The 14,912-nt window shown below is 43.5% G+C and overlaps 1 long non-coding RNA gene across 1 annotated transcript; it reads right to left on the reverse strand.

The window, feature by feature from the left end:
• Positions 1-8,761: 8,761 nt before the first annotated feature.
• Positions 8,762-12,435, reverse strand: LOC111095444. Its single transcript, XR_005357826.1, has 3 exons — positions 11,693-12,435; positions 11,518-11,613; positions 8,762-9,783 (listed from the first exon to the last, which is right to left on the reverse strand). It is a non-coding gene; the product is annotated as an uncharacterized LOC111095444 (long non-coding RNA).
• Between the last annotated feature and the right edge of the window lie 2,477 nt (positions 12,436-14,912).

Raw genomic sequence — 14,912 nt, forward strand, 5'->3', positions numbered from 1 at the left:
AGGAGGAGGAGGAGGAGGAGGAGGAGGAGGAGGAGGAGGAGGAGGAGGAGGAGGAGAGGGGGTGAGGCCCGGCCCCCGCCAGGGTAGCGCGTGCGCGCGCAGCTCGCGGCGGGTCCTCGGATCCCGAAGGCCTGGCGGGGGCGGGGGCGGGGGCGGGGGCCTCGGGGCGCGGGGCTGGATGCGGGCGCGGCTGGAGGGGCGCAGCTGGCCAAAGTCGAGTGGCAGAGGAGGGCCCTGCGGTCGGCAGGCGTGGGGTGACGGAGCGTAGGGGACGCCGAGATCCAGCTCCTGGGCAGGGGCGGCAGAGCGCCTGCGGTGGGAAGACGGCCCCGCCCGGGTGGCTCTCCGCAGCCGGCCTCGTCGTCGTCCGTAGCAGTTCGAAGGCCGGAAGAGACTTCTAAGCTGTCCTGATCGCCCGGGCAGGAGGTTAATGTATAACCCGGAGGCTGTAGCCCCAGCTGTCCTGCTAGAGACCAGCCCGGTGGGCCAGGAGCCTGGCTTGCCTGCGGTGGAAACTGAGCTTTCGCCCGCACCTCCCGGGCCTCTCCTGTAGGGCTAGGCTGGTGTCTGCGGAAAACCGTCCGCAGCTTAAGGAGCGCTTGTGGAACACCCTAGGGTGGCCCCTCTGCCTCCCACTGTAGGGGAGTCTGGCTTACGGGCAGGAAGCATCTCTTGGTTCTCAACTAACGTTAGGAGTTTTGATTTAAGGGGCAAAACTGAATTCAGAATCCCCTTCTGCTGGACATGCAGAGATAAACATATATTACGAAGAGAATTTTGCTTGGGAGTTTGCTCTATCTAAGCATGATCCGGGCCACATCATAAGACCCAACTTCATTCAAAAGATATAGTAGAATACTAAAAATATGCCTTGGCTAAGCTCCTAAGTAACTTGGACTATGGGAAATGCTAGTAAATACATTTTTTTTTCAAGTCCATTTGGCTCCATCCTCCATATAAATTGGCATCAGATTTCACTGAGGCCTTTCCCCTCTTCCCCAATGGCCATTTGGCTCTACATTTTGTTCTTCTTTCTGATCCTAATAGCAAATAAACACATCCTGGCTTCTAAATCACAGAGAAGGTCCCATGCTGAAATATTGTGAAAATGATAATTTCCTAGAATTATTTTGTATATATTTCTTGTTCAATGGCTGAGATACTTTGTTGCCGTCTTATTTGGTTTTCTGCCTGTTAGTTTTGATTTACCCTACTGAGTATAGCAGGCTAACCTGATGGAAGCTATTTCAGAAGAAAGACAGGGATGCCATTCTTTAGATCTAAGTTTTCTTCCTGCCAGAACCTTCTGTGGGTAAGAAAGGAATCACTGGATTACAGTGATTGCTTGGGTTATTGACTGAAACCGGACCTCAAGATCTCTGAAATCTGGACAGAGTGATAGAAATAAAAATTAAGCTGCTATTTCAAAGTTGAGAACAGTTTTCTATTCTGTGGACCATGAAGAGACTTAGACCTTTGAGGAAAACTATTTGTTTTGGAAAAATTACCCAAAGAAGTCATTTCATTTGCAAATAAAAGCCAGATATCGCCAACTGAAAAGGAAATACTCAAGCTGAGATTTGAAGGAACTGTTTTTTGAATAATAATGTGAAAGGTCCTTCGCATCCTAGTAACTTTGCATCTTTGAGAGAAAATAAATTTCTGGGGATCCCTGGGTGGCGCAGCGGTTTGGCGCCTGCCTTTGGCCCAGGGCGCGATCCTGGAGACCCGGGATCGAATCCCACGTCGGGCTCCCGGTGCATGGAGCCTGCTTCTCCCTCTGCCTGTGTCTCTGCCCCTCTCTCTCTCTCTCTCTCTCTCTCTCTCTCTGTGACTATCATAAATAAAAAATAAAAAAATAAATAAATAAATTTCTTCTAAAAACCCTCAGAGACCACTTTCATTCTGAGGTGCTGTTGATTGTGTGAAAAGAAAGCTTACTGCAAAATTAGTGTTTTCTCCAGTTATTTTCTCCTTTCTTTTTAGAGGAGGTTTGTGATAGAGTAAAAGTAGATTTCCAAAAGCCTAAGCACATTGAAGATTTGTCTACAGGAAATGAAGGGAGAAAGATTTCTTCCAAAATAGATCTACTCTTCCTATCCACTCTTCCTCAGGACAGTGGGTCCTGCAAGTAGCTGGTACTCTCTCTCCTCCCTGGCAGTGCTTCACATTTAATGACTGATTAGGAACTTCAGGGGGCTGCCAGCCTCACAACAATTTCTGTTCCCCAGGACTGGTAGAGAGGACCACATGGGTTGGGACAGTGGTCTCTCTGTAGAGACAGTGGGCATATAACAATGACTGAAGAGCCTTTCAGACGCCTATGCATAGGGTTGGACCCAGAAAGGTGATCCAGTCCCTTGGAAGGGAGTTCTAAAAAGGCCTAGAAAGAGAAAGCAGTGGCACTGGGAATGAAAAGACATGGCATCCTTGGCAGAGCTAAACTTGGTAGAGAGCACAACAGTCTGTGAGGCATGGTGACTTTACTTGGTGGCTAGAGTTGAAGAACCTAAGCCAATTTGTGTCTGAGTCCTTGAGGACTCAGAAATATCTAGGTGTTACTTTGAGAAGGAGCCAAGTTCTACCCAGGTAGGTAGAGGCTTGAAAAGGTGACCTTGTTAAATACCTGTGACACACAACTCTTCAGGTTGGAAGAGACCTCAGAGGCCAGTGGACCAGTCTGCCTTCTAAGGCCATCCAAAACTACACCTCTGTAATCGGACACGTCTGCTAGGGAATGTTTAGTCAGGATGGGCTAAGTTATCTGCAGTGAAAAAGATCTCCCAACATGCCTGTAACTAACACAGTGAAGTTCATCTCTCACTCAGACCCACCTGCCCCACTCATGCTGGCTCCATTGTGAGCACTCAGCACCCAGGTTGACCCAAGTCTCATAGGCACACGCACTCCCACCGTCACTTGGACAGGAAAAGGAACCAGCGCTAATTGTGCATTAGCTCATGATGATCCCATCAGGAGTGAGTAGAATCACTTCCATCTATATTTTACAGGCCAAAGCAACTGATGTGCCCAGACCCGTTTTCAAAGAGAACAGAGTGCAATCTTGTTATGTCCCAGAAGGAAAAGAGGAGAGGATATATTTGGAAAGATGTGGTGACTACTACAGAGCTTTGTACCTGCCCAGGCAGCTCATTCTGCTTTGATTTTAAACAGCTTCATTGAAGTGTAATTGCCATAGTTGCACATATCTCAAGTATTCACATGTTAATTTATGCTGTAGATGTATACCTGTGCTTGCTGCTACTGGGATGTCACTACTTTTGGCCTTTTCAGTGGACAGAGACATTTTCTATCGATTCTGTTTTTATCTTCTCTGTTGCCGATTAGGAATACCTTCTTGTAAGGTTATTTTTGTGGTTGTTTTAGCATTTATGGTATAGGTTTTTAACTTGTCACATGGTGCACCTACATGTGCTGTGCCTTTGTGTAAAGTATAAGAACCTCACAACACATTTACCTCCATCCTCCCCATTAACCATGCTGTGGAAGTCCTACTTCTACATTCGTTGTATACCTCACATACTATGCGGTTATTTTTGCTTTAAGCAGCCAATTCTCTTTTTAAAAATTGTGGTAAAATATGCATAACATGAAATTTACCATCTCAACCATCTTCACGTGTGCAGTTCAGTGGCATCAAGCACACTCACATTGTTGTGCAACCATGCACCTCCAGAACTCTTTTCATCTTGCAAAAATGAAACTGTCTCCCTTAAATACCAAATCTTTGTTCCCCCTTCTCCCAGGTCCTGCAACCACCACCCTATTTGCTCTCCCTATGATTTCGATACTCTGGGTACCTCAATATGAATGGAATCATACAGTATCTGTTCTTTAGTGACTGGCTTATTTCCCTTAGCATTATGTCCTTAGGGTTCATCCATGTTGTAGCATGTGTCAGGATAGCCTTCCTTTTCAAAGATGAATAATATTCCCCTGTACATATATATAACATATATATATTCCTTTGTACACAGTGGATTTTGTTTTTCTAGTCTCTGCCTTTTTTTTTTTAAGATTTTATTTATTTATTTATTTATCCATTAAACTCCCTTGGCCTGTGAATTTAGTTTTCATCAGATTTTTTTTCAGCCACTATTTCTTCAAATATATTTTCTGCCCCTCCCCCTCTTCTCCTCTGGTGATTCCATCACACATGTATCAGGCAACTTGAATTTACCCCATAGCTAACTGATGCTCTGTTCAATATTTTTTTTCTTCCTGTGTGTCATTTTAGATAATTTCTATTGCTATGTCTTTATTTTTTATTTTTTAAAAATTTTTATTTATTCATGAGAGACACAGAAAGAGAGGCAGAGACATAGGCAGAGGGAGAAGCAGACTCCCTTAGGGGAGCCCGATGTAGGACTGGATCTCAGGACTCCGGGATCACAACCTGAGCCAAAGGCAGACACTCAACCACAGCCACCCAGGCATCCCTATTGCCATGTCCTTAAATTGACTAATCATTTCTAAAATATTTAATCTGTTAATCCTATCCATTATATTTTCCCTTTCAGACATTGCAACTTCCTATCTAGAAGTTCAATTTGTATATATGTATATCACATTCAGAACTATTTTCATTCTCTCCCTTAGCTTCTTGAACATATAGAATATGTTGTAATAATGATTTTAATGTCATTTTCTTTTTTTTTTCATTTTTTACTAATTTTGTCATCTGAGGAATTTCTGAGACCATTTCCATTGATTGGCTTTTCTCCTTGTTGTGAGTGATATTTTCCTATTTTACAATGCAAGGTAATTTTTGATGCCAGACATTGAGAAGTTGACTTTGTTTAAGTGTATATATAATATATAAGGATTAGGGATTCTTCTGGACCTTGTGTGTGTGCTGAGGACTGATGTAAAAATTAGAGGGGATTCTTTACCAAGCCCTGGGTACTTTCCACACGCTCCTACACTGACCAGCAGGTGAGGGCTTGAAGGGAACCCTTTGTGAATCTCTGGCCACTCTCTCTGTGCACAGCATCCATCTCTCCTTTTGGGTCCTGAGGACTCTAGCTACCTCTCAGCCTCCCTGCCTCCCTGCTCTGTTCCTTGGTCTCTCCAGCTCAGGGAGTGCTACCTCCTCCTCCTGTCAGCAACCCCAGAGCTCAGTCTGTGGATCTCTTGTCCACATTCAGTTACTCCTTAGTGGATCTCATCCAGTTGTGAGGCTTTAAATACCATCTAAAGCTAATGCTTCCTAAAGCTCTCTCTTGCCTAGTCTTCTGCATACAGTTGTTTATTTCATATCTTCATTTGAACACCTGTTAGGCTTCTTAATACTAAGAATAAAAAGCAAACATCCAAATTCCTCAACTGAACCTGTGTCGTCTGCAATCTTTCCTATCTCAGTGAGTGGCAGTTTGTGCAGACAAAATCTTGGAGTCCTCCTTGACTCCTCACTGCCACTCATGCCTACATTTGGTCCATCAGCAAGTTCTCTGCCTTTAAACATCCAGAACACAGCTACTTCATCCCTGTGCTATTCCCTTTTGGTCCAAGCCTGCCTCACTTCTCTCTGCATGAAGATCCTAATTGGCCTTCCTGCTCCTGTCCTTGTCTCCTGGTAGTCTATTCTCAACACAGCTGCCAGTGATCCTATTAAATGTAAGTAAACAAAAACAAACCTTAAAAGAACAATACCCCTTTAGAGCAGCCAGTACTGGGGGCAAGTAGGTGGGTGGAGAGAGGAGGGGAGAGGAATATAAGTTCCATCATGCTGCTCTGCTCAAAACCCTTCATCTCATTTACTTACCCTGGATAGTCTATGGTCTGACTCCCCTCTGACTTCTCTCCTTCCACCTTCCCCCTTATTCTCTTGGCTCTGACAACATAGGCCTTCTTGTGTTTTGAACATATCAAGAAGATTTCAGCCTCAGGGCCTTTGCATGTGCTCTTTCCTCAGCCTGGAATGCTCTTGTCTCAGATGTCTATATGACTTGTGCCCTCATAGCCTTTGTGCTTTCTGCTTATATGGCATTTCATCAGTGAGGCCTTCCTTTCAGATATAAAATAGTGATTACCCCCACCCAGCATTTCATACACTCTCTACTTTGGGTGCCCCCTTATAGCATTTACCACCACCTAACACACATATCATTTATTACCATAGTATCCACCGCCCCCCCGCAAGATGGTAAGGTTTATAAGAGAGGGATTGTATCTGTCTTATGTCTCTGCTCTATCCTCATTCCTAACATAGTATTTGGCATACCAAACCCTCAATAATTAAATAGTTGTTGAATGACCAGATGAATGAAATAAAACTCAGCAGCTCTCTATTTAATACGGATTTAATTTAGTGTAATCAACTTAATTTTAAACTTGTTGATTTATGGGAAATTTAAGTTGATCTTTTAAATTCCACCATGTAATTGTGGAAAGGCTGTAATAAAACCATTTGAAAGTATCATCTAATATTAGTGTGATTTATTGAGTACTTAATAGATACTAGGTATAGTGCTAAGTGCTTTACATGTAATATTGTAAAACCTAGTCCTTACCACAGACCCATGAGGTAGGTATTATCCCATTTTATAGATGAGGAAACAAAGGTCCAGGTGTATTACATATTTTGCCCCAGTTCTCAGGGCTACTGTGTATCAACATTGGGATTTTTCTCTAAAACCACACTAAACTAGGCCCTTCTCCTTTTCATCTATAATGTGTAACAGGAAAAATATGCAGTATGAAAACTTACAAAACAAGTGTGACTTCATAAGGCATCAGACTGTTCAATGTAAGGGAACATAAGGACAAAGTGCCCTGGGGGCCATGCCCTGTTATGGGTGCTATATGTAAGTTCCCTTGACTCTCACTGACAAGTGGCTTTCCTCACCCTCCTTTTACAGGTGAGGATGGCTCCAAACCAGGGGTCTGTACTGTTCTATGATGCTAAGTATGGAAATGGGAGTGGGAAGATGTTTCCAGGAGCAAAACTTCCCTGAGCACCTTTGTAAATTAAGCTGAAGCTCAAGCTACTAGCTCTAAGCTGAACATAACCCTGAAGGTAACATCCAATTCACTAATACTAAACTTAAGTCTTTCAATCTATTTCTAAAGACAGTCTTCTGTTTATTCAAGAATATGCTACGAATGTCCCACGGAACAGTATGCACTCTGAGGCTAGAGTTGTAGACACATTTCTTAGTTCAGTGATGTGATAATTCTTCATCTTCATTCTTTAATTTGAAAGTTACCAGCATGGAACCCTGGGTGGCGCAGCGGTTTGGCGCCTGCCTTTGGCCCAGGGCGTGATCCTGGAGACCCGGGATCGAATCCCACGTCAGGCTCCCGGTGCATGGAGCCTGCTTCTCCCTCTGCCTATGTCTCTGCCTCTCTCTCTCTCTCTCTGTGACTATCATAAATAAATAAAAATTAAAAAAAAAAAAAAAAAAAAAAAAAAATGAAAGTTACCAGCAAATCTTATTCCTTCTAATGGGAATGCTTCTCTGCATTATTTCTCCATTTAACAACATTTATACTCAGGGATTTTTTTTCATGAGTCCTTTTAATTTTTGTTCTGCCTTCAGTAGCAAGGATTTTCTGGTTCCTCTTTTAATCATGTTTCAGAAATCAGATTAACTATCTGACTGAAAATACTCGAATACATGTGTTCTCTTTCCACTTTCTGGTAAAAGTAAATAGTGTTTTAAATCAAATGGCCTATTTTCAGTCTGGTTTCTGGTTAAGAAGATTGCAAAATGAATTTTTTTGGTCTTTGTTTTTGGATTTTCCTCCTATCACCAAATATATTTAGCTGGAATTTTCTGTTAGGGGATGATTTTTTAAATCAGTTTTATTGAGGTATAGTTTATATATAAAATTCAACCATTTTAAAGTGTGTAATTTCATACTAATTTTTGACAAATTTTACAGTTGAGCAACAAACTACAACACAATCATGTTATAGAACCTGTAGATTACCCCCAAACTTCTTTTATACCCTTTTGAAATGCCCTCTGGACTGACTTTTTGTTTTTTTTAAAGATTTGTTTATTTTTTAAAGAGAGAGAAAGCATGAGCAGAGGGAGGAGTAGAGAGAGACAGGGAATCCTCAAGAAGATTCCCCACTAACTGTGGAACCTGAAACACCCCCGACTCCAGGATCCTGAGATCGTGACCTGAGTCAGAACCAAGAGTCAGAGGCTTAGCCAACTGAGCTCCCCCCCACCAGGTGCCCCACTCTGGGCTGACTTTTAAGAACCTTTATGGAGGATTACTGGTGTCACATGAGAAAATATAGCATGTCCTATGAGGTTGGCTGGGAATTTTCCCACTACAAAGAACAGCCACCCTTTCCTCCATCTACAGACATCTGTCAGCCTTCCCTTCTCCCTATTTTAATCTCTCATGTTTGTGTTAGCCACCAGCTCTTTTTCTGGGCCCAAACAGTAGTCAATACTACAATTCCAGGGCAGCCCCGGTGGCACAGCGGTTTAGCGCCGCCTGCAGCCGAGGGTGTGATCCTGGAGACTCAGGATCGAGTCCCACGTCGGGCTCCCCATGTGGAGCCTGCTTCTCTCTCTGCCTGTGTCGCTCATGAATAAATAAAGAAAATATTAAAAAAAGAAATGTCTTTGAAAAGTGACTCACCTTTAAAAAAATACTACAATTCCATAGTCAATATTACCATTTCCATCAATCAGTTGGGTGGAATGTGCTTCTTAATGGAAGACTAATGAGACCTCAGAAGAGACACTTCTTGGGTTTATGGGTGCTCCATATGACTTTACAGTGGTGAGACTTTTAAGTCCGAAGGAACTTCCCTTCCTTCCCATAAAGTGGTATAGACTTGGCCAGTAGGCATGTAGTAAAACACTGTGTAGTGTTTGTACCTTGCTACCTTTATTCATTTGCTAGGGCTACTGTAACAAATACCATGGACTGCATGGCTCAAACAACAGGAATGTGTGGCCTCCCAGTCCTGCAGGCTAGAAGTCCAGTGTGGAGGTGAAGGCAGGGTTTGGTTCCTTTCCTTGGGCTGCGAAGGAGCATCTGTTCCGGGCCTCCCTCCTAGCTTCTACTAGAAGCTGGTTTGCTGCTTTGCTGGCCATCTCTGGCCTTCCAACAAGCATCACCCTGACCTGCTTTCATCTGCTTTCATCTCCAGATGGCATGCTCCCTGTGTGTGAGCCTGTGTTCAAATTTCCCCGTTTTAGAAGGACACCAGTAATATTGGTTAAGGCCCAGCCCAATGACTTCTTAATTAATTACACCTGCAACTACCGTGTTTCCAAATGAGGTAATTTTCTGAGGTCCTTGGGGTTTAGGACTTCAATGTATGAATTTTGAGAGGGAAACACAATTCAACCCTTAACACTTTTCATCATCCAAATGTCCCACAAAAATCATAAATGCAGTACAGCAATTATGCCTCACATTGGTATAGACCCTGATGTCTTCTCAGAAATGAAATGCAGACTCCTGCAGGTTTTTTTTTAATCCAATTAGCCAACATATAGTATATCATTAGTTTCAGATGACTCCCGCAGAGTCTTAAACTGTAGAGCATATGTGAACACCTGGGGACCTGTGAGAAACACAGATTTCTAGATCTCATCTCTGGAGGGTCTGATGAATGAGTCTGGACCAGAGCCCAGGAATCCATCTTGTTTAACAAGCACCGTGAGTGTTTCTAATGCAGCAGGTCCTCACATTGGAAGAAGTCCTGATGTGGGCTGGAAAGGGCTGTATTGCTGAAGGATCCTGGCTCCAGCTGCTTGTGGAAAATGCAATGGAGAGACGCAGAACCTGAGTTGAATATTAAACGTGGTGAGTGGCAGGATCTTTACGTCTGAGTAGTGAAGACATATGCTCAGAGATCCTTCTCTGACACCTAATCCACTTAGAAATATGAATGGGGATCCCTGGGTGGCGCAGCAGTTTGGCGCCTGCCTTTGGCCCAGGGCGCGATCCTGGAGACCCGGGATCGAATCCCACATCAGGCTCCCGGTGCATGGAGTCTGCCTGTGTCTCTGCCTCTCTCTCTCTCTCTCTCTGTGTGACTATCATAAATAAATAAATAAAGAAAGAAAGAAAAGAAAGAAAGAAAGAAATATGAATGGGTTAGAGATACACGATGGGCTAAATTTTAAGCTATATATCTGAATCAGTCCTTCCTGTTCAGGGGTCATCCGTCATTCCTCCAGTCAGCCAGAGCTTTCTATATCAGGGAAGCAGCCAACATTCAGCAAGAGCTGCCTTCAAAAGCTGGTGGGGTAGGGGGGCTTTGCAATGTGCCCTCCCCTTCCCTGGATCTCACCATCTCTCTTGCCTTTTCTTACCTTTCTTAAGGAAGATCTTGGCTCAAGGACTTTCCCTCAATCTTCTTGAGATGGTTGATTTCCTTATTAAAGCACAATCTGTTTGGTTTCTTTCTCTTCCTCTGCCTATTGCCATAATTTAGCAATAATAGTTTTGTATTCACTGAGCAATTTGCCTCTGACACTAGAATGTAAACGCTAAGGGCAGAGACTTGACCTTCATTGTTCTCAGTCTTTTTCAGACACTAGCACCTGCCCTAGAGCCAGGCACATTTCAGATACCTCAAAATGTTTGTGGAATTAATTGAATGACTGAATGGTGAATGCTGGTACCACCTGTGAGCAGTAAAGATGACCATAGAGACCATCTGGAGCATTTAAACAATTTCAGCTGAGTCCACATTAAGGCTGTGTGAAGGCTAAGTGCCAGAATACCAAGGAACAGGTGAGTCACTTGGGGTAGGGTTCAGGGATTGTTTTTACTGAGACTCTTTCTATGGATTTTCCTCCTGGCTTCCTTTTTCACTCAGCTTAAACATTTTCACATTGCATTTGAGGAAAGCGGAGGCTTTCCTTACTATTGAGCTTAAGTGAATGGAAATTTTGTTTGTGGGAGAAGTAGTCTTGGAACTTGAGGGGCTCTTTGGGAACCAATGTGCAACGGGGTTTTGGAGCAAGCTTGTTAGACCATGTGTCTGAATGGAAGAAGCGGTGGAGAGATGGGGCCAACAAGGAAGTGGCAGCCTAATGCAGGCTCTTCCTGGGCAGCTTTGCCTAGAGTTGAAAATTACCTCAGAGAGAAAGAAGTTGATCCAGCTCATGGCCATCATACCCTTCAACTTATTTATTGATGCATGATTTCACTTGAATCTTGGGTCCAGTGGGAGATCCTGGCCCCTCTAATTGAGCTCTTCTGGAATCCCCAGAGGGTGCCCTGTGCTAAGGACTGTGAGGAGCTACTTCTCTCTTCCTCAAGAATCTACCATCGCAGCTCAGACTCTATGGCTCACCAGTAGGAACAATGAGGTTTAAAGCTACTTAGAAATCATCGTTGGAAAAATCAGGAAATCCTTGAATCTGTCTGGGCTATCAAATTTGAAGATCTTAATTTAAGAAATAAAGTGAAGAAACAAATTCAGTAAGGAATTTAACAGGACCACGGGTATTTTTGTCACTTTCCTGGTCAAGTGGTGCCCCCTTGTGTGTACTTTGATGTACTCACCAGGATGCCGGGCTCTAGCAAAGCAAGGCAGGCTGTGACGACAATCCCAAGAACGGATAGTTTAGGCCCAGTCGATGGTTCTCTGTGGATTGTCTACTACACAAGAATGTAACTTATGAGAGTGGTGTGGGCTGATATGTGTCCCTTCCCCTCCCCCCCAAAGATATGGTGGTACCTGTGAATATGACTTTATTTGAAAATAGAGTCTTTGCAGATATAATTAAGGAATAAGTAAAGATCAGGCCAGTAGAGTGGGTTCTTCATTCAATATGACTGGTGCCCCTGTAAGAAGAGGAGAGGCACATGGGGGGAGAGAAGGCCATGTGGGGACAGAGGCAGACATTGAAGTGATGCAGCTATAAGCCCAGGAAAGTGCAAGATTGCCAGCCTCAGCAGAAGCTTGAATGGGGCATGAGACTGAGATTCTCTCTCAGAGCCCCCCAGAAGGAACCAGTTGTGTGGACACTTTGTTTTTGGACACCTATAGGGCTGTGAGAGCATAAGTGTCTACTGTTGGAAAGCATTCAGGTTGTGCTACTTTGTTATAATAGCCTCAGCGAATGAATGCGGAAAGAGTCTGTGATTCTGAGTCCAGGTACTAGCTACTACTTAAAGGTTGTATAGCCTTGGACAAGTCACTGCAGTGTCATTGAGCCTCAGGTTTATTAAGTACATAATGGAAACATGCAAACGTAAGAGTTCCTCTACCCTGAGGTTCCTGTGAGGATGAAGTGTGATCATGTATGTAAGCACATTTTGTTAATTGTAGAGCACTGTGCAAATGTTATATTATTATGTAGTAAGGCAGTGTTATAGTGTGGTGGCTAAGAGCGGGTCCTGAAGTTAGTTTGCCTGGGTCCATGTGTGGAAATATCATAAAGGAGAATATCGTGAAAGCTTGATTCTCAAATAAGCCAAAGGCAGTGATGCCCAGGAATGGAGTTGGAGTGCATTGGAGGATCAATAAATCATTGTTATGTAACAAATTACCCCAAAACTTACTGTCTTAAAACAATGAACACTTCTTATTTTACATAATTTCTGTGGGCCAAGAATTTGAAGCAATTTAACTTGGTGCTTCTGGTTTGGGGTTTCTTATAAGGATGCGGTAAAGAAGTTGGCTGGGGCTGGGGGACCCACTTCCAAGATGGTGCACTCACACAGCTATTGGCAGGAGGCCTTAGTCTTTACTTACCACGTGGTCCCCTCCATGGGTCACCTTGAGTATTTTCATGATGTGCCATCTCCTCATTCCTCTCACCTTCCCTGCCTGCTTATCTCACTATGTTCTTCCCTTGGCAGTGGTTCTGAGGCCACAAAACCTAAAACACTAAAGAGGATTAGGGACCCTCCCTCAAGTAAAACACACATATACAACTATACAGACTATCCCAGATAGAATTTCAAGAGATTCTAAGGTCAAGTGCCATTTGTCCATAGATCTCTGTCAAACACAAATCTTTTTTTTTTTTTTTAATTTATTTATGATAGTCACACACACAGAGAGAGAGGCAGAGACATAGGCAGAGGGAGAAGCAGGCTCCATGCACCGGGAGCCCGATGTGGGACTCGATCCCGGGTCTCCAGGATCGCGCCCTGGGCCAAAGGCAGGTGCTAAACCGCTGGGCCACCCAGGGTTCCCTATATTCTTTCTAATCCTTAGAAGAACCCTATAAGGAGTGAGTTTTATTCTTGGTGTTTTGGAGATAAGGAACATCTCAAAGATGAGATGTAGTGGGTCCAAGTCCCCACTGAGTTTTGCTAACTCTAAAGGTGGCATCCCTCTGTCAGGCTCACTGCCTCACTGTGTGTCCCATCTGCTGCTGGACACACTATACACTCCTTCCTTTGGTGCTTCAGAACAACTGATAATTTCCAGAACGCTGTGGGTTTCTGCATGTGTGGTTTTCTCTTCTTCAAAGTTCTTTCCTCTTCTCTCACTGTCTCTCTTCTCCAACCTTCATCCCTCATCATTGTGTTCTGGTATCCTGTTCTTTCTTCAAGACTTGGAGTATCACTTCTTTCATGAAGCTTTCTGTGGACTCCCCAGAATGACTCCCACCATTGACTTTCTAGTGACTTATCACATATTCTACAACCATCACCGGGCTGTGTTGTAATTTCTAATTTATTTGCCTATCTGCTACCATAAGACTGAGTTCCTAGAAGGTAGGCATCAGGCATCTCTCTAACCTTGTTCTCCTCAGCACTTGGCACAGGATGGCTGAGGTATATTTGCTGAGTGAGAGAATGAATGAATGAGTACATGAGTGGCATTTTCTGCAAGAACACCTAACTAGCATGTAAATCACCCAGCTTTTGAATCCATGTGGCAGGAACCTCAACAGTTCCTGAGGTTTCAGCAGTTTTTAGACTGTCTCTAGTAAGCTGGGGGTGGCCAGGAGATGTCACACCTGGAAGTATTCTATCACTCCTTTCTTGACAATTCAGCGCCCAAAGGGAGAGGCCAGAGCAGTAATTTGTGCCTGCCTGTTGAAGCCATGTAATCCCTCTGAACAAAAAGGGTATCTGAGGTTCCAAACAATTACAGTGTCTCATCCAGACGTCCTATCATGTAATGCTCTGCTAACTGGGGACCAGGATCCAGGTGTGAGTCCATGTCTTGGGGCATTTTCCCGAAATATACTACATTTGGTACAGGAAAAGTGAGAGCCTCCTTTGAGAACTTGTGAAGGCTCTATTGTCTGTGGAATCATGCATGTTAAGGAAAAAAAGCATATGTCAATCAGACTTCAAGCAGTTTGACATGGTTCCATTTTAATAAGAAAAGTATAAATATATGTATATGTGTATAAGTATGTATATGGTAAAAGGTATATCAAAAAGGTATATCAATAATTGTGATCTTCGGGTTGTAGGATTTTGAATTATTTTTCTTTCCTTTTTTATGTTTTCTAATTTTTGTATAAGGTGTATGATTTGCTCATGTGATTTAAAAAGTCTTCTAGTTGTCAAAATAATAATGACCTGCAATAAGATAAGCTCTCATTGCAAGTTATCACTTTTCTTTCTTACTTTTTTTTCTCACTTTTCTTTCTTTTTTTTTTTTTAATTTTTATTTATTTATGATAGTCACAGAGAGAGAGAGAGAGAGAGAGAGAGGCAGAGACATAGGCAGAGGGAGAAGCAGGCTCCATGCAGGGAGCCCGATGTGGGATTCGATCCCGGGTCTCCAGGATCGCGCCCTGGGCCAAAGGCAGGCACCAAACCGCTGCGCCACCCAGGGATCCCCTGGAGTTGGGCTTCTTAAGTGGGGAGTCTGCTTCTCCCTCTGCCCTTTTCCCTCTACCCCTACTCCTTGCTCTCTTTCTCTCCTCTCTCTAAAATAAGTAAATAAATCTTAAAAAAAAAAAAAAATCACACATAGTCTGCGC

This window comes from Canis lupus, chromosome 4, assembly GCF_011100685.1.
Source record: "Canis lupus familiaris isolate Mischka breed German Shepherd chromosome 4, alternate assembly UU_Cfam_GSD_1.0, whole genome shotgun sequence".
Classification (NCBI taxonomy): Eukaryota; Metazoa; Chordata; class Mammalia; order Carnivora; family Canidae; genus Canis; species Canis lupus.